This window comes from Thamnophis sirtalis, unplaced genomic scaffold, assembly GCF_051295495.1.
Source record: "Thamnophis sirtalis isolate CommonGarterSnake01/CBP01778 unplaced genomic scaffold, rThaSir2_p1.2 scaffold_13, whole genome shotgun sequence".
Classification (NCBI taxonomy): Eukaryota; Metazoa; Chordata; class Lepidosauria; order Squamata; family Natricidae; genus Thamnophis; species Thamnophis sirtalis.
Window position 1 is genome coordinate 24,687,919 of NW_028261393.1, and position 19,558 is coordinate 24,707,476.

General features: G+C 39.5%; 1 protein-coding gene across 1 annotated transcript in view; it reads left to right on the plus strand.

The window, feature by feature from the left end:
- CSMD2 (CUB and Sushi multiple domains 2) overlaps nt 1-19,558 on the plus strand; it is a 771,224-nt gene that overhangs the window by 485,131 nt on the left and 266,535 nt on the right. The window lies entirely within an intron of this gene.

Below are 19,558 nucleotides of genomic sequence, written 5' to 3' on the forward strand. Positions count from 1 at the left end.
TTGGCTACCTTGCAAGATTTCACCCATCTGTCTATATATGTCCTCTGGAGGTCTATTTATACCACCCTAAGTGATGTTCTAGCATTTCTGGATGCCACATTGCATTTTAAATCAAGATCTATCTATCTTGCTTAGGGCACGTAGTATATACACTTGGGGTTTAGAAAGTCATGAGGGCAGGTTAGACTTTAGAGACCTTTCCTCCAAAGCCCCTACATTCTCCTTTAGGTAGGTTTAGTAATTAAGAGATCTCAATTCTGGGATTTAAGAGGTAACTGCCTTGACTAATTTTATTTCTGTGATGCCCTTCTTCCCATAGTAGCCCAGGAAAGAAAATAAGAACAATCGCAGACCCTGACTACGGTAAACCCAATTTGATCCTTTTCCAAATGCTAACTACAAAGAACACTTTGAGTTACAGTGACTAAAACTCTCTTAAAAACCCACTCATGGGTGGATTATAGACTGAAATAACTGGTGGAAAAGCTCTTCTAAAACTACTGAAGAAATCCTTCTTAGGCGAGGGAGCACTAGGGAAATAAAGTTAATCCAGTACCTGTGTTTGACGGATGCTGAAGATAGCCAGCAGCCAAGACCTGAAAGGATAATCTGAGAATCCAGACAGAAGCTGGCTGCCTGCCTGCCTGCTTCCCTCGCTCAATAAACTGTTTATTCCTGCTTGTCATATTTCCCATTTAGTGCTTAATTGTCTACTTTCATCCCCCTTCTGATGCAAAAGGGCAATTATCACTAAGTAAAAAAAAAAAAAAAAAAAGCAAAGGTACAGGATAATAGGCAAGACAGAGAAGTATTCTCTTTTTATCTGCTCTGCTTCTGGGGAGCTTCCTGATTCTCATCAGGGAAAGCCTTGTTTCTGTCTGAATGTTTCTCCCATCAAAGTGTCATCTGCAGTCATGGAATGAATGAAAGTCAGGTTGTTTTACAATGCTCCATCTCTGAAAAAACAATGGTGTAATCGCTTGGGCTAAGTATTGCACAACCAACAAAGAAGGTCTGGAACAATTTTAGTTTGCTATGTATCATATCCAGGAGTGGGTTCCTGCCGGCATTACTACTGGTTTGGTGCACAATTTTTTTTTGAAATGTCACATGACTGCAATAGCTCTTAGCACTTAGACTTATATACTGCTTCACAGTGCTTTACAACCCTCTCTAAATGGTTTACAGTCAGCATGTTGTCCCCAACAATCTGGATCCTCCTTTTACCAACCTTGGAAGGATGGAAGGCTGAGTCATCCTTGAACCTGGTGAGATTCGATCTGCCAAACTGCCTGGCAGCCGGTGAGCAGCAGAAGTAGCCTGCAGTACTGCACTCTAACCCCTGTGCTACCATGGCTCTTAGGGGTGTGTGTGTGTGCAAGGGGTGTGTGTGACACTGGAGACAAAGCTGTAGTTAGGTCCCCTTTAGTCATGGAAAGTAGCTCCATGTAGACCACATGGGACACTAGGCCAGAGCCCTGAACTGTAGGGTCAATCCAGGTGGAGAAAACTGGATCAAATAGCAAAGTCAAACAGATGGAACCAGAAGCTAATCTACTATGGGTAGAGTTACACAACAGGGTTGGGCAGTTTATAGCCAGATCTGTTGTGGGAACCAAGCAAGCATTTGTCTTAGTAGATGTTTTGAATCCTGCGGTACTCCACACTGATCTATTTTGAATGTACAAAGGTGGAGATGTGCTAGATTCTTGAGTCTTGATCTCTCTCTATCTTTCTGAAAACCTGTTTCTTTAGAGTAACCAGGAACATCCCAAATATCTCATTCTATCTAATGGTTCAGAACTTGGTTCTAGAAATAAGGCTTCAAGGAGAGGAAAGATCCATAAGACGTATCTGTCTTTGTGTTCATACATAAATTGGTCACATTCATATTCTGCTTCTGTTTCTCAGCTTATAAGTGGAAACTGCAGAGTGCCACATCAACACCCAAGTAAATTGTGTAGGTTCACTTGTAGATGTGTAATTGTGATTGAACACAGATGAGGATCAAGGATGAGGATCACAGATGAGGATCCTCCGGGATTGGGCGGCCTATAAATCTATTAAATATAATACAATACAAATACAATACAATCAAACAGTAGATACATGTTGAATTGGATTGGTATAATAGATATAAAAAGGAATTAGAACTCTGCATGTTTAAACTGTAAGGACTGGCATTGCTGTGAATTTTGAAAAAGAGGCACATACATCATAGAGCATCCATGTTCAGTGGTGGGATTCAGCCAGTTCTTACAAGTTTGGGAGAACTGGTTGTTAACTTTATGAACAGTTTAACAAACTGGTTGTTGGAAGAAATATTAGAACAGAGAACCAGTTGTTAAATTACTTGAATCCCACCATTGCCCATGTTGTATGTTTAATGGGTCTATGGCTTAGATTGAACAACACATGTTTCATCTAAATGGCATCAGAACTATTTTGGTATAATTCAGACTAGTTTTGCAGTTACATAAGTTGGTCATGGGTTTAGAAACATTACCTGTGATTTTGTTGTCAGGTTCGTTAAAATAAAGATGGATAACTGTGTTTTTATCAAGTGAGGTATCTATTCCGTATTAGTCTGTTAGATTTGGCTTTGGAACTAAAAACAAGAAAGGGATGGGACTGAACCTACAATGAATGGGTAAGGTTGGATTCTAACTCCCCCGTGTTGTCTCTTCATAGCATCTTCATATTTCTCCTACCTCCCAAGGAAAGAAGAAGTAGTTGAAATCATGTGGGTCTTGGAGAGAGGGATCTAAACCTTAGTACAAATATCTGAGCAAAGTGGGAATGTTGTCTCACCTAACATAGGTTGTAATTATCTTATGGGATTTTTTGACCAAGGCATCTCTTTCAAGTCAAATCAAAAAGGAAGGTTGAGATGAAGATACCCAGGTAGCCATCTACCTGGGCTATATTGGGGAAGATGTTTGTCTTTGTTTACATCTCTCATCCTGGCCTCTGTGGCTTATCCCAGGTTTTTTCCAGGTACGTAGAATGGATTCCAAGAAGAGTGTGGTCACCCATATCCCAGGGTAGATAGACTATTACCATTCAGTCTGTTAATTCTCAGCCCCAACTTCCAAATTGCTAGGTGGATATTGGTATTGTAAAATAGGTTTCTCAATAAGGTTGGTGTGGCTGCTTGAACATATAACCATAGCATGCTAATCATTTCATCAACTTTTGTAAAAGATGTTTTATACAGGATGGATGTATCTAATCCCACCACCACCAAGCGTGGCTTGGTGGTGGTGGGTTCCCTGTGACTGGGTGGGGAGGCCAACTTTTTTTTTTACTTTCACCTATTTTTTTAGCTTTTTAAAGCATTTTTCCCCTGCCGGTTCGGGCAAAGTAGCAGGGAAAAATGCTTTAAAAATCTAAAAAAAAGCTTCCCACAATCGCTCGGCTCTGCTGATTTTACCCTTGATGTTGGGGAAAAAAGATCCATAGTCCTAGCAGACCAAAAAGGCAGGTGGCTGGAGCTGTGCCTTATTTCTGGGTCTGGAATGATAGCATCAAACAGATTGGCAAGAGAAAGTAATGTTTACCAAAAGCAGCGAGGTCTCTCTGCCCACCACTTTTCCTGTCATTCTCATATCTCAGCTGAAATGCAACACTTGAAAGGAAACAGGGGTGAAAGGGGTGTTTTGGTTTAAAACATCTTTTTGGCTGCAAAAAAACCCCACATCTCTCAAACAAAGAGACATGGACAAGTGGGGCTGCCAGAGGATTTTAAATCCATCACAGCTTGACCGTTAAGCTCTAGTGGGGCCCTGGAAATTTCATTTTCTTCAAGATGCATACTCTTGAATATCCAACGAGTAACAATCGTCTGTAAATTAACATTATCTTTGTGTGGATGAGAAGTGCATTGCTGCAATAGGTTATCTGTGCTGAAGTATGTGAGCAATTGAAACAATCAAAAGACTGTATGGTGATGGTGAAACAGCTCTGCTTGAGTTAAGTGTGATTGTTTTCAAGTGTAAGGTTACATTTATCTGACTCATTCAAGACTTTGTGATTATTTTGTTGGCAATTTGTTTGAAAATGGGCATCTCATTTATGTGCATCTAAAGAAGGAAATAACACTTTTCAATTTGAAATAGGGAAATTATGTTTTGGTTATGGATGTCTGAATTTTTCTGTTCTCCACATAATGTGTCTTAAAGATGTACTGTATGTTATGTTCTTTATAATTTAATATTCAGTTTTCTCCATGAGAACATGGTTTTTTTTTTAGTTCATTAAAATTCATGAGATACAGCCCAGGTTGCTCTGTCATATTTCTTTACAACATTTGAGTAAATACACTCAATTTGAGGTCTATCCCATCATTTGATGACAGGAAATAATACATTTTATGATAACAAATTATGCCAATCATGATGTAAATCTCACAAGTTATATGCTTGCTTCTTTTTGGCCTTAGCTTGTGTCCTGAATCATGTTTAAGGAAAATGAAGCTTTGTATGTTTCCCCAGAAATTGCAAAGAAAGTGGAAAAGAAGATATGCGGAAGAAAAGTACAGTTGGTCCTTGACTTACAGCCATAATTGAGTCCACAATTTCGGTCATAAGTAACCATGGTCATAAAGAAGCCCAATTTTACTATCTGTTTTGCAGCTGTTGTAAAGTGAATGTGTCAATTATAAACTCAATGTTGTGGTCATTAAATGAACATTGCACTAGTTAAGTGAACTCATAGCTGTCTATGGGATGGTTTTGGCTAGAAATTAAAAGTAAATGCCAGTTTGTGGCAAAAACAATGTAAATCACGGTCATATGACTATGTGGCACTGGAAATGACTGTCAACGTAGGCTGTTTGCTGAGTTTCCAAAATGTAGTCACATGACAATACAGGGGAAGCACAGAAAACAAAATTTCAAATCTGGGTCATAAGTCCCATGTTTGGAGCCTGTCATAACTTCAAAGAGTTGCAAAGCAACTGATTGTAAATCAAGACCACCTGTACTGGTGTCTCTCCTCATAGTGTCTCTTCTCAGGGAACCCCAGTTTATTTGCTGTTTATTCCTATACTTGTTCATTTATTTTGTTGTTTGATTCCTTTGAACTAACCCAAAATGGCTGCCACAGCAGCATACTATGAGTTAAAGGTCAGCAGAACTGAATATAAAACAAAGACATGTATTGAACACAGAATTAGCCAGTTGAACTGTATTTGCCTACATCTATATTTCTTTAAATTTTACGGTCAATAACTGCAATGATGCAGGGAGACAGTGCCGACTAAAAGAAAGAGTCAAGGTGGGCCAGCTTCCTTTCCCAAATTTACAGATGACAAGTCATTTCATTGAAGGCTCTCTTCTTTGAAATACACAGCTGGTTATTAGACCTGAAGGGAGATAGGAAATACCCAACATGCAATCTTGATTGCATGGTTTCCCAGTCTAAACCTGTGTCTGCACACTAAATCACAAAACAATCCACCACTTTTCTGTTCTAGCTGGTTGTGCAAATGTAACTCTATTATTAGTTATGGTTCAATACATCATGACAACCAGAGATATCCTTGGCAGGAATGTCAGATAAGTTAAATGGTGGCTGCATTTATGATGTTAAAGCTCAGACATTTAGCATGTATGCTACATGTATTTTTTTTAAAAAAAGATAGAATAGAACAGAATAACATAGTTGGAAGGGATCTTGGAGGTCTTCTAGTCCAACCCACTGCCTAGGCAAGAAACCCTACACAATTCAGACAAATGTTGGAGCATTCACAACTTCTGGAGGCAAGTTGTTCCACTGATTAATTGTTGTAACTGTCAGGAAATTTTTCCTTAGTTCTAAGTTGCTTCTCTTTTTGATGAGTTTCCACCCATTGCTTCTTTTCCTGCCCTCAGGTGCTTTGGAGAATAGCTTGACTTCCTCTTTTTTGTGGAAGTCCCTGAGATATTGGAACACAGGTATCTTGTCTCCCCTGGTCCTTCTTTTCATTAAACTAGACATACCCAGTTCCTTCAGCCGTTCTTCATATGTTTTAGCCTCCAGTCCCCTGATCACCTTTGTTGCTCTTCTCTACATTCTTTCTAGAGTCTCAACATCTTTTTTATATCATGGTGACCAAAACTGGATACCGTATTCCAGGGGTTTTGATTGTGCAGTTGTAGCCACTATCTTATTTTTTTGACACATGGGGAACTCCCAAAGATCCCTCTGGTGCCCAACCCAATATATAGATACCAGAGGGAGGGATGTTAGTTCAGTGAATTTTGGGTAAACTTGTTACTCCAAGGTAGATTTTCTACAGCATGTCTGGACTGCATTGCATTCATTCAAAAATAAGTGGAACTAGTTTCCCCAAACAGCAGTAAAGGTTATCTTTGAGCCAACTCAGATTAGGTATTTTGTCTTTTCCCAATAAACTGAGCATCTTTTTTTCTCCTGACCCCTTCCTTCTCATTGATCCCTGCTCTCCAGCTCAACTTCTGTTTCCCTTTCGTTTAAATGTATGCAGCCAAGCTTAATCTGTGGGGAAATCACCAGCAGTGTTTTCTTTTAGTGCATTGCTTTGCTTTGGGCATTCTTTATATGGAACTTGTTCCTAAAGAAAGAAAGTGGCAAGTTATTTCTCTCTGCCTGCAAAATGTACCAACTTGCAAAGACTAAATGTCTAGATATTTAATTGCCAATTGCTCTACTTGAAATGTGGTCTATTGAAGTTTTCTCATAGCATCTGTTTATCCACAACAGAAGCAAAACATAGATTTGGAGGTCCAATTTTTTACTGATCACTACTCACATTCTTATAATTCAAAGGTGTCTGAAGGATGGGAAGTTAAAAAGTCAAGATGGTAGCTGTGCTCATGCAACCGGAACTCCTCTTTTATATGATTGGTGCAAGTAATTAAAAAGGGTCAGATTTTCACTCTTTATGATTGTGGCTGCCATTTTGACCCCCTCCTCTAAGCACCCTTGTTATTCATCTTGTTTTTAAGCTGTGTATTAATTTCAAAGAGAACATTTGATGATTGGGAATGTCTTGGAGTTTGGGAGGAATTCCACTTAAGAAATCAAAGGGTTGAATGAAGGGTTAGCTTTACTGAAGTAAAATAGTAGTTTGCCATACATGAAGTTCCTCATTATCATCACTACTTTTTCAAAAGGCAACAGGAATTTTGTTTGCTTCTTTGAAGATGCTTTGCTTCTCATCCAAGAAGCTTATTCAGTTCCAAGAAGCTTCTTAGAAGAATTAAAGAAGCTTATTGGATGAGAAGCAAAATATCTTCAAGGAAAAGCAAACAAAAGTCCAGTTGCCTTTTGTAAAAACACCTTTGGAGACTTCTTTGTGATTTCTTTATTCATTGTGTAATATACATTTGTACTAGATAGATAGATAGATAGATAGATAGATAGATAGATAGATGGATGGATGGATGGATGGATGGATGGATGGATGGATGGATGGATGGATGGATGGATGGATGAAGAGAGAGAGAGAGAGAGAGAGAGGAGAGAGAGAGAGAGAGAGAGAGAGAGAGAGAGAGAGAGACTCAATTTGATATTATGAGAAAACATTTTATGTTTAACTTCAGTAAGGGTTTTGTACAGGGTTTGCAGCATTGATCATGGCTTTGCATTGAGACATCTTTCCATGTTCTGTGGATCTTTGGATTTTTGAATTCTTCAAGAGGTGGGTTAGGACTGTTTTAACTGTATCATGTGAAGTGAAGAATGAACCATGCTACAAAAATCTATGGAGATTCTCAGTCATCCAGGTCATGGTTGTCCCAAAAGTGCTTTTTCAAAAGGCAAATGGATGTCTGGTTTTTCTCTGAAGATGTCTTGCTTCTCATCCAAGAAGCTTCCTCACCTCCGGCTGGATGGTGGAGAATCCATTCCCCACCATCCAGTCAGAGATAAAAAAGCTTCTTGGATGAGAAGCGAAATGTCTTCAAAGAAAACCCACACAGCCCAGTTGTTTCTTGCAAAAGCACCTTTGGGACATACTACAAAAGTGTTACAATAAAATTCAGTAGCAAAAAAACAACAACCCTAAAATCTGTGAAATTTGATTGGCATTAGAATCTTGCTAAAAAGTCATTAAATCTTATTCACAAACTCTGCAAAGAAAATGGACATTAAAGCGATATCTTGAGAGGCATAATTTATAGCCTGTCATTTAACATTTAAAATCTGTCAGATATTCATGTATGACTTTCATATTTTTTTTTGCTAAGGTTTTAAGAAGCTCAGTTCGTATAGATAGGGTACCTCCTCTGTAGTTTTTGTAATTTCTTTTTTAAGTTCCGGAATATTTTAGGAATTCTGGTGGGTTTTCAAATAGGCCTACAATTTAGCATTATGGTACAGCTTGCATTCTGGTTCCAGATGATGACAGGGCAATCTCACAGCAATTGCCCTTCTCAAATCTGGAGGGAGGGAAAAAAAATGTAATTATGGAGGTTCCAGACATATCCTGCTGCTACGGTGATTGATTACAAGGCATAACTGTTCTTGCTAATTACTTACATTTGCATAGTTTTACTTAACCTGTCATTCATTCTGCTGCCAAGATTCAGATGTTTTAATGATCTGGAATTTTATCAGATGGAAGGTCTGAGTTCATGAATGTAGGCAGGGAGGTTGGTGATGCCGGTAAGGGGGAACTGGGAAAAAGAATTAAATGCTAGGCAAAGAATGACTCTACAGAAATTCTTCTCTACCCGTGGGGGGGGGGGGGGGGGGGGGGACTTCATGACTTTGCTTTTTTATTTAGAAACTGGTTTCCTAGACCAGCGGTCACCAACCACTGACCACTGGTGGTTTCCAAGAAAAATTTGGTGGTCTGCAGAAAAATTATTTGCATTTCTTATATTGCACTAAATACTATTTATATTTTTAAAAATTCATATTAGTGGTCTACAGGATTTAAAATTATGAATTTAGTGGTCCCTAAGATCCGAAAGGCAGGTAACCCCTGTCCTAGACTACAATAGTGTGTCAGATTCCTTCTGTTTATGTATCTATAGTACAAAATGGCTTGTGTGCCTTATGGCACTGAACTATATCTCTGTTTTTGCAAAATACTTTCAATCTCTTCCTCTGTGAAAATGTATTTGTTTTACTGCCGCTGCTAGTGTGTTTTGGTTGATAATTTAATTAAGGTTTGGATTGGCCTGTTTTCCCGTTTGTCTTTGCTAGTTAGGATGGTGTCTTTTGATTTGCTGTGATTTCATACTATATTTATGAAATGTATTTTCCATCCCATATTGTTTTCCTCTGGGTTTTTTTCTTAAAAGGAATAACATCAATGTGTTTTTTTTTAATAAAAAAATTATTTCAGAACATGCAAAGTAGAGATATTGTTATCTGGGGAGATCCTATTTATTTTAAGATCAATTTGGCACACAGAATGTAGATTTTTTTTCCCAAGAAAAAGACAATTCCAGACACATTCTCAGTGATGGCATATACTAGTCTTGAACAGCCTTCGTTCACATAGGATTCCTTATTTTTATGGATTAACTGCTTGTCCTATTTTCCAGGTTCATTGGTCAGAAACTAAACAAAAATTCAGGTTTTTTTTTATATAAAGGAATATAAGGAAATTTAAAATAATGATTTAGATAATTCCAAGTTTCCTTATTGCTATGTGATTAAATCAAGTATGATGTGTTTTTGGATCATGTGTAACTGGTTGTGGTGGGGAGCAGTTAACAATGATAGAAACAGTTTGATTAAGTTATTGAAATTAGCCAGAACAATGTCATCTACCTTGCCATTCATTATGGCTGAGTAAAGAGATTTGGTTTGTGTCAGAGTATCTTCATTCATGAAGTGGAATAGGACATAGCGACAAGGTCAGCCAATGGGAGTTGAAACACTTTGGAGCCTGGGCGTGGTTTAGTACTATAGCTCTGGGTCTGTGCAAAAGCTAAGAACTAGTCTGAACTCTGAACTGAAACTGGAAACTTCTCTCCTCTGCCTATGTATTTTTGTACTCTCTACCACATTGGAAGAACCACTCTTGGTATTGTATATGTGTTATATTATGTATATAAAAAGAAGTTAATGAATCCTGCTGAATCAGTTACCTGTGTGTGCTTTCTGGATTTGATTTCTGCAACAAACTCTTGACAGTTTTTTTTTCCCCCTATGAATAAAGTTTGTGATTATTGCCACTTGCTGAGATATCCATTATTATAAGTGACCAAATAGCACATGCACAGGTGCTATTCTTGGGCATTGCACTTTTCCTTGGCTTTCACACAAGTACAGAAGACTTCATGTAGGAAATCATATCCACTACTTCCTTTCTCTAGGGCTCTGATGGTGAACCTATGGCACATATTTGCCAGCATGGCAGCCCTCAGCCAGCTGATTTTCGGCCTTTCAGTGGGCCAGGAGAGGCTGGTTTCGCCCTCCCCAGGCTTTAGGAAAGCCTCCGGAGCTTGGGAAGGGCAAAAAACCAGTTTGTTCCTGAACTTCGGGTTGGACCATTTTTCACCCTCTCCAGGCTCCAGAGGCTTTCCTGAAGCCTGGGGAGGCGGGGGACGAAAAACGGCCCAATGGGCAAATTGGAAGTTCATTCAAACTTCTGGTTGGGCCATTGGGCCATTTTTTTTGCCCTCTCCAGGCTTCAGGAAAGCCTCCAGGGCCTGGGGGGGGCAAAAGCTCCCCCCTAGGGGGTCGTGTGTGCATGCTCAGGGGGTTGCACACACATACGTAGGTGGGTGGTGGTTGTCATGCATGCATGAACAGTGGTAGGCACACATGTGCGTGCGATAGCGCATACACACACAATTTTGGCACACCTTTAGAAAAAAGGTGAGCCATCACTGCTCTAGGGAGTAATTGGATTGAAGCTTTGAAGATCGGGGAAGCAGGCTTGTTTATTACTGGCTTCTGTATTGTCATATCTGGCCAGTTGTCCCTAGTTCTACTTGTTAATAAGCCACCTAGAGTGCTTATATAAGCGGAACATAGGATATAAATAACATTATAAAACAGGTTTTTTTTTAAATTCATTGGTGCAGAATTGTGATTTATTGCTGATTGGTCTGGGTAAATGTTTTAAAACCTTATTTATGGAAAGACAGTATCTAAGCTGCTGAATCTATTTCAGTTGGAGAGAAATATAAGCCCAATAAGTAAATAAATACAATAGACCACTAACTTGGTCTGAAAAATTACAAATAGTATAATAAAATAAATAGGCATTTGCTGGTTGGTTTTGATAAGGTGGTTAACCTTGTAAAAATGTGGTGGCATATCACAACCCAACAAACTTGTGCAGGAATGTCAGCCGAACATAATGAAAATCAAGGTGGAATTGATATGCCTGACAATGATTTCAGGGGATATTTTGTGTGTGTGTGTGTGTGTGTGTGTGTGTGTGTGTGTGTGTGTGTGTGTGTGTGTGCATGCACATATGTGTGTTTGTGCACGCATGTGTGGGCGTGGGCGCAAAATGTTCAGGCTAATTTGTCATCTTCTCTGTGGAATTGTACAGTGTTAGTGTACAGTTCTTATTTCAAAGGCCTTCCATTCCAGCCCTTAGCACAGCAAAGTAATTTGTCAGACATGTTCACAACCCTACTTTGACTTCATATGTCAGTTCATTTTATTTAAACAGCCCAAATAATTTTATGCTGCTGTTGAGGTTTCATATACCCGCTAATCCCCTAGATAGGCCTTTTGGGCACCCAAAAATAATTTCTTTCTCTTACTATAATTTTTCACTTCTTAAAACACAATGATTTTTTTCCCTTGTTAATCTCATAATGATTTGATTATACCTGCTGAATTATCCATTTCTCTCCGCATCATAAATAGGCTGCTATTTAAGAGTATTGTCTTTTGAACACAGCGCCTGCATCTCCTTTCAGGATTATAAAATTCAGACTGTGATCAATAGTTTCTCCTCGCTGTTTCCAGAATCACTGTATAATTTTCTTTTAGCTCTGATGACTTTTTCACAGAGGCCAAATTAACTTGTCAATTGGTCATTACCTTCTTTTTTCATCATTCCCCCACTTCCTTCCTTCCTACAGTGCACTTTGTCAAATCAAGTCCTAGAACAGCAGTTGTGGAAAATGAAAGATAGTGGATAAATGCTTTGTTTTGAAGAGGTTGGCTTGGAGGTGGTTCAGCAAATGAAACAAAATAATTTAATGCTACCCCATTCCTGCTTAAAAAAACATAAGAAAAGTTAAAATACTTGCTTGTTGGAATTCATTGTTGGAATGTATTTCTGTACAACAACTACAGTAGTATCCAGCCAGTAATGGCAGTATTTACAAGTTTGGATCTATGGTATATATCCTCTATGCTCTTTTGTTTTAAGTAGAGTTTCTTGTTTCCTGTTACAGTTAAATATTTAAGTAGTAAAGCACATGGTGACTGTACTCTTTGTTTGCTCTGTGTTGCTTTATGTAAAACAGAATTTCTAACATTTTTACATCAGATTTTCTCAATCAGGTAGCCTTAAAACATATTGGTTTATAATGTCCAGAAGTCTCAAACTTCTCAAATGGGGACAAGTTTGCCATCACATTATGGAAAGGTGCATTAAAGCAGTCTTCCCCAACTTAGTGTCCTCCCAGATGTGATGGATGCTAAGGATAATGGAAGCTATAGGTTGACATATCTGGAATTGTTCAACTAGAAAAGATGTTCTCCTGATCGGACCTGATTGTCTGTAAAGATAATCTGGTTATCTTTTTTTCAAGATTGAGTGATATATAGGCAAGGAGAAACTATGGAAAATCACTAGCCAAAAAATAGCCCATGATAAATCCCAGTTTGATTTGGAAATGTCTGTCAAGGTTCCAGGTGACAGTAAGACATGGACTTCTCTGGACAAAGAGATTCATTTAGCATACAAGATTTCTAAATATTTTATTTTTCATATCCGAAGCTTTATCTCTGTTTCCTCCCACGCTGGCCTTGGATTTCCAGTGTCTTTATTGCTGAATCTGAAGCTGCTATAAGGAACACTTGGATAACCTCAGTGCTTGATTGCTTCATGCTTCCAGGCTTCTCTCAGACCATTATTTGAAAGTCTTGCACAAAGGGACTCAGGGAGACAGTTCTTGTTAAGATTAAAATGAAGGAAACCAGCAACTGCAGATTAAGATTCTAAGTGTAGAGCTAGTAGGCCCAAAATATCAACCCTTATATATCATCACTTGTCTGTGTGCCTCATGGGATGAGACTTGCTGATTTTTCCACAGAAGTGTGGCATCCAAAAGCTTACACAACCCTTTCAATATTACATGTATTAACACTTCCTAAGTGAACCAAAGGCGAGAAAACTTCTACAAAGGGAAATGCAACATATTTTTGTAAAGCTGAATGCATAGTAGGTGCAGTGGTTTGTACATCTCTCAATAGAATGTTAATGAGTTCTTTTGGGTATCTTATCAAAAGAATTACATTATTTTGATCCACCTATGGCAAGTTTTTGAATGTATGCATCACCATCACATCTTGTTCCTCATCTCTTCCATTGATAGGTTCTGAGTATTGAATTTGTTAGTGCTTTGTCTGTATGATTGTCTTGGATTTACAGATGGGAAAGTCTTCAGCTCTGACTAAGCAAGAGTTTTCATTTTCTCTCAACATTTAATACTGTTTTGTCCAAGTTCTTTGTCTGTGCAGCTTTCCCCCCCTCCCCTTTTGTAATATGATAGGGATGCAGTGGCTCAATGGCTTGTCAATCAGAAAGTCTGGCAGCTTGGCGGTTTGAATCCCTAGTGCTGCATAATGGAGTGAGCTCCCATTACTTGTCCCAGCTTCTGCCAACATAGCAGTTCAAAAGCATGTAAAAATGCAAGTAGAGAAAATAGGAACAACTTTGGGGGGGAAGGTAACTGCATTCTGTGTGCCTTCAGCATTTAGTCATGCTGGCCACATGACCACGGAGACGTCTTCGGACAACACTGGCTCTTCGGCCTTGAAATGGAGATGAGCACCGCCCCCTAGAGTCAAGAATGACTAGTACATATGTGCAAGGGGAACCTTTACCTTTATGTTTGTAATAAGGGGCAGTATAAATAACATGATTTGAAATAACCTGATTCTCTATGGAATGGGAGGGTGCTTTACTGCCAATCAAATCCTCTTTCTGCCATTTTGGACAGGAAGCCAACTAATCTTTCTAAGTCCAGGTGGAAGCATGGAGAGCATAATGTTCATCAAAGAGGTTTAGATTACTTTTTTTTTTAACATTTCCATTATCATGTGATTCATCACCACCTGAAGCACCACAGTCCTAGGTAGGAGGATCCATGAATTATTGTCCTGAAATCCAGTACCTCCTTCCTGTTCATCTTTGCTACTATGTCTCAGCTGTGATAAAGGCTCACTGCTATTACTGCCAAAATTTGGACTGCTTGGTGTATCTCTTACTTTTTCCAGCAGTTCAATACTCTATGCTTTGATGTCTTGTATGGATCCAATCCATGTATTGAAGGGGGGAAATTGCTGAAAACCTCTTTATCGTAAGGCAGTAGGCCAGACTATTAGTGGGTAATTGCTTTAATCTGCTAAAGACAGCTGGGCTGAGGAACAGGGAACTGCTGTAAAGACCAGATAGGAACAACCTTGGAAGCTGCTGATGCATCCTGAATAATGGTGGACATGGTAGCTCAGTGGTTAAGACGCTGAACTTGTGGATCGGAAAGGTTGGCAGTTCGGCAGTTCGAATCCCTGGCACAGCATAATGGAATGAGCTCCTGTTACTTGTCCCAGCTTCTGCCAATCTAGCAGTTCGAAACCATGTAAAAATGCAAGTAGAAAAATAAGAACCACCTTTGATGGGAAGCAGGGGTGGGTTTCAACCGGTTCACGGGGACAGCCGCGAACCGGTTGGTTGGCGAACCCGGAAGTAAGTAACTTCCGGGAACGGCGAAGGGCCCACCCGCACTCCTTACCGGTCTTTGAAGGCTTCTGCGCTTCCACGCAGGCGCATGTCACATACAGCGCCTGCGCGATTCTCCGCGAGCAGCTGGATGGCACATACAGCGCCTGCGCAAGTCTCCACGAGCAGCTGGAGCATCGCGCAGGCGCTAAGACGCATGCGTGAACTGCGCGCGTGCATGAGGACGCCGCCGGCCCCATTCCAACCGAACCGGTTGGAACGGGATTAGCAACCCACCTCTGGTGGGAAGGTAACAGTGTTCTGTGCGCCTTCGGCATTAAGTCATGCCAGCCACCTGACCACTGAGACTTCTGGCTCTTTGGTTTTGAAACTGAGATGAGCATTGCCCCCTAGAGTTGGGCACAACTACAACATATATGCAAGGGGAAACATTTACCTTTACCTGAATAAACTATGTCCAGTGATTTGAAAAAAGCATAAATGGAGTATGGGTTACCAAAGGTTGACTGACTGGATTGCTAGAGCTTCCCAGGGGCTGGCTAATTGCAGAAGATGTCAACAAGTCTATAAATCCTCTGCCTATCTCAAAAGCTTGTATTCTCCCCCTAGGCAATATCACAGAAAAGCTTGGCTCAAAGTGAAGAGCATGGTCTCCACTCATTAAGAGAATCTGGTGTTATTTTCTTCCCCATCCGTGTATTTTTGACATTAATACTGTTCACCACTTGAAAGGAACCAATTGCTCAGTCTGTCAATTTGCCTCCTATCAAAGTTCTGAATAATAGGTTTTAAAAAAAGGATCAGCTTCTGCTTGTCACTTTTATCATGAAGGGATGTTAGCTGCTCAGAAATCAAAATCACTGGTCTATGTAGTAAGAGGAGTGGGTCTGGTCAGCAAAACTCAATAAGCATTTATATCGGAGGGGGAGCATAAGTTTAACATAGCAATCTGGGAGAAGGAGCGTTATTAATTAAAATCTCTGTCAGAACTTTTATCAGAGTTATTTTCATCTTTACATGCCTAGTTCTCATTATCCTCTCAAAATTGCTTAGTACAGCATGTATGTTATTTATTTGGAGATTGCTTAAAACATTTCCCTTGGTTGGGATGCCTGGAGGAAGCATCAAACCTTCCAATTTCTGCTTTTTTTTAATTCCTAGCTGTTCTTTGGTGCCCAGAGCAGTTCCTGCAACACCTTTTAAGTTGCTGGTTTGTTTGATTTGGGTAAGAAGTTTCTCAAAGATGTGCCTGCCCAGGTAGATAGTCTGTAACACAGAAAAAAATATTTTCTACTGTAGAACATATTAAAATAATGTTACTCTTTTGCCATCATTTCCCATCTCCCACTCAGTCAATTGACAAAGATGTCTCAGTTATCTTGCACACACATGCATCTTTATTTACGATCAAAGATCAAACACAAATTTGTAACACACTGTTAACTCTAATGAGAGCCCGTTCCATCCAAGGCATCATGCTGAATAATCTGTTGTCACATTTTCTCAGCAGCTGTCTTCTTTAACACGATCACATAGGGCAGGGAAGGCTACAAGCAAGAGTAGAATTTTTAAATGGATGTATTTATCATACAGATGTTTACATCACCCAATTGCCATAACTCTTGGCGGGTTACATCAAATTCACCACATAAAATTGAAACATTGCACCTTAAAAATAGGCATCCCCATGAGTTATAAAAAGTAAAGTTTCCCTCTCATATATGTCCTAGTCGTTCCCAACTCTAGGGGGTGGTGTTCATCTCCATTTCAAAGCCAAAGAGCCAGCGCTGTCCAAAGACATCTCAGTGATCATGTGGCTGGCATGATTAAATGCCAAAGGCGCACAGAGCACTGTTACCTTATCTTAACGGGAGTGCACTCCGTTATGCAGCACTAGGGATTCAAACCGCCAAACTGCCAACCTTTATGATCAACAAGCTCAGCGTCTTAGCCACTGTGCCACCACAATCTATGTGTTTCCAGTCCTGAAGTTTTCTTTAAAATCTGTCTTTCCTATGTAAGGAAAGGCAAAAGGTTTTCTTTAGGTCAGATAGGAAATGTTTGAGCCACAGGTAACAGCTGGAGCATCCTCACATGCACTGCCCCAGTGTGCTGCACATTGCATCCTTATAGAAATCCAATTCTACAGATCTCTCAGGACACAGCTCTATGTCTCTTTTAGTGTTAAGAAAAAGAGTTGACTAAATGAAAGCATTATGGGGCAACATCTATGTTAAGGTAATGATGGTAATGATGATTTAATAGTTGACCAGCTGCTGTAAGGCTGTAAACTGAGATGATGAAATGAGAATGAGTCAGCAGGGTTGCTGCCACTTTAAGAAGCTGTCTATATAAGGGAGGCCATGTGAGGGTATCTCTCTCTCTCTTTCTCTCTCTCTCTCTCTCTCTCTCCTCATTTTCAATCTCCATTGTAGTTCTCCATGCTTCTGTGTGATAGTTGAAGACTGACTGACTGACTGACTGACTGACTGATATGTATGTATGTACGTACGTACGTACGTACGTACGTATGTACGTACGTACGTATATGTTTTCGTAGATTTTCACGGGCCTTTTCCCATGTAAGATTGAGATTATCTTGGCAACGTTTCAGCAAGGTCTCACTCGGCATCTTCTGGCTGGGTTTTGGGCTTAAAGCGTGGTCGGAGCTGCTGTCTTTCTATAAATCTTGGTCTGTGTGTGGAGTGCTGCCTTTGTTTCCGTAAGTGGAATGATTGATTGTGTGGTTGTATCATGATTGGTACACTGGTGCTGATTGGTGCTGGCTGTGTGTCCATTGTTGTTTCGTGTTGTAAGGTCCTGGGTAGTGGGTGGGACTTGGTTGTTGACTAGGGTTGGTTTCCAGATGTCTGGTAAGCGGGAGGTATCGTCACGTTTATTCATGTTGTGGGGATGTTTCTCTGTTTTGATAGCTTCCATAATTATTCTCTTGTTGAAGTGTTCTGTTTTGGAGATTAACCTGGTTCCTTCAAAATTAATTTCATGTCCTGTAGCTTTAAGATGCTGGAAAAGGGAGGAAGTTTCTTCTTTTTTTCTTACTGCGTTCTTGTGTTTTGTAGTGCATGCATTTATTCTCCTATTTGTTTGTCCTATGTATGTTGCAGGGCAGATTTTGCATGGTATTTCGTAGACTCCTTGGTTTTCTAGCTGGATTTTGTCTTTGGGGTTTCTTAAAATGTTGGCTATTTTTTGGTCAATGTTGAAGGCTGTCTTGATATTGTGTTTGTGGAGAATTTTGCTGATTTTATCTGTGGTGCCTTTGATGTAAAGGAGGAGGGTGATGCCATTGTCCTGTTCTGTTTCTCGGATTTTTGGGGGAGTCTCCCTTTGGATTAGGTTGTTTTTCTTTGGAATCAGTTGGAGATTAATATGTTTGTGAGAGTGTGTAATTCAGTTTTCAGGTGGTCTTTGTCGGCTAGGCGTTTGGTTCTGGAGATGAGGGTCTTGGCTACAGAGTTTATCTGTACAGAGTGGTGATGGGATTGTGTGTTTAAGTAGTGGTTGGTGTGTGTTATTTTCCGGTAGATGGTGTGTCCTAGGGAGCCATTGGATTTTTTGTAGATTAGGACATCCAGAAAGGAAAGTTGGTTGTTTGCTTCTATTTCCATAGTGAATTGTATTTTCTGTGTGTGTGTGTGTGTGAAAACACACACACACACACACACATGTATATGTATATGTATATGTATATGTATATGTATATGTATATGTATATGTATATGTATATGTATATATATATATATATATATATATATATATATATATATATATATATATATATATATATATATATATATATATATATATATATATATATATATATATATATATGTGTGTGTGTGTGTATATGTAACATATTCTTACATTTTCACGGGTTTAGGTATGCTGGTCTTGTTGTAAGATTGAGATTGTCTTGGCAATGTTTCAGGGAGGTCTCACACCATCCACAGGCTGGTGTTTTCAGCTTAAAGTGTGATCGGAGCTGCCATCTTTTTATAAATCTTGGTGGGGGTGTGTGGAGTGTTGGCGTTGTTTCAGTAAGTGGATTGATTGGATGTGTGGCTGTATCATGATTGGTAGATTGGTGCTGATTGGTGCTGGCTGTGTGTCCATTGTTGTTTTGTGTTGTAACCAGCCCTGGTAAACAAATGAGCCCCACCCACCACCCAGGCCGTTACAACACAAAACAACAATGGACACATAGCCAACACCAATCAGCACCAATCTACTAATCATGATACAGCCATACATCCAATCAATCCACTTACTGAAACAACACCAATACTCCACACACACACACCAAGATTTATAGAAAGACTGCAGCTCCGATCACACTCCGATCACAAGCCAAAAACACCAGCCTGATGATGGCGAGTGAGACCTTGCTGAAACGGTGTAGATAAACCACTGTCTGAAAAACAAAACCTCTGTGTACTGTATTTTATTCCTGGCTAGTCTCAAAATAGTATTCACACTGTGCACACTCTGACAATCTATTTCAGAGTTCATAGATTAATTTTAGATTGTCATATTTCAGAAATTCATTCCTTTGTTTGACCTTTGTTTAACCCCCAAATTTGTTGTTGTTGTTTTGCTTTCAAATTATACAATGATGGCAAGATGAGTATATTTATGTAATTCATTGATATATGGTACTACATCCAGAGCAATCTTTTAAGG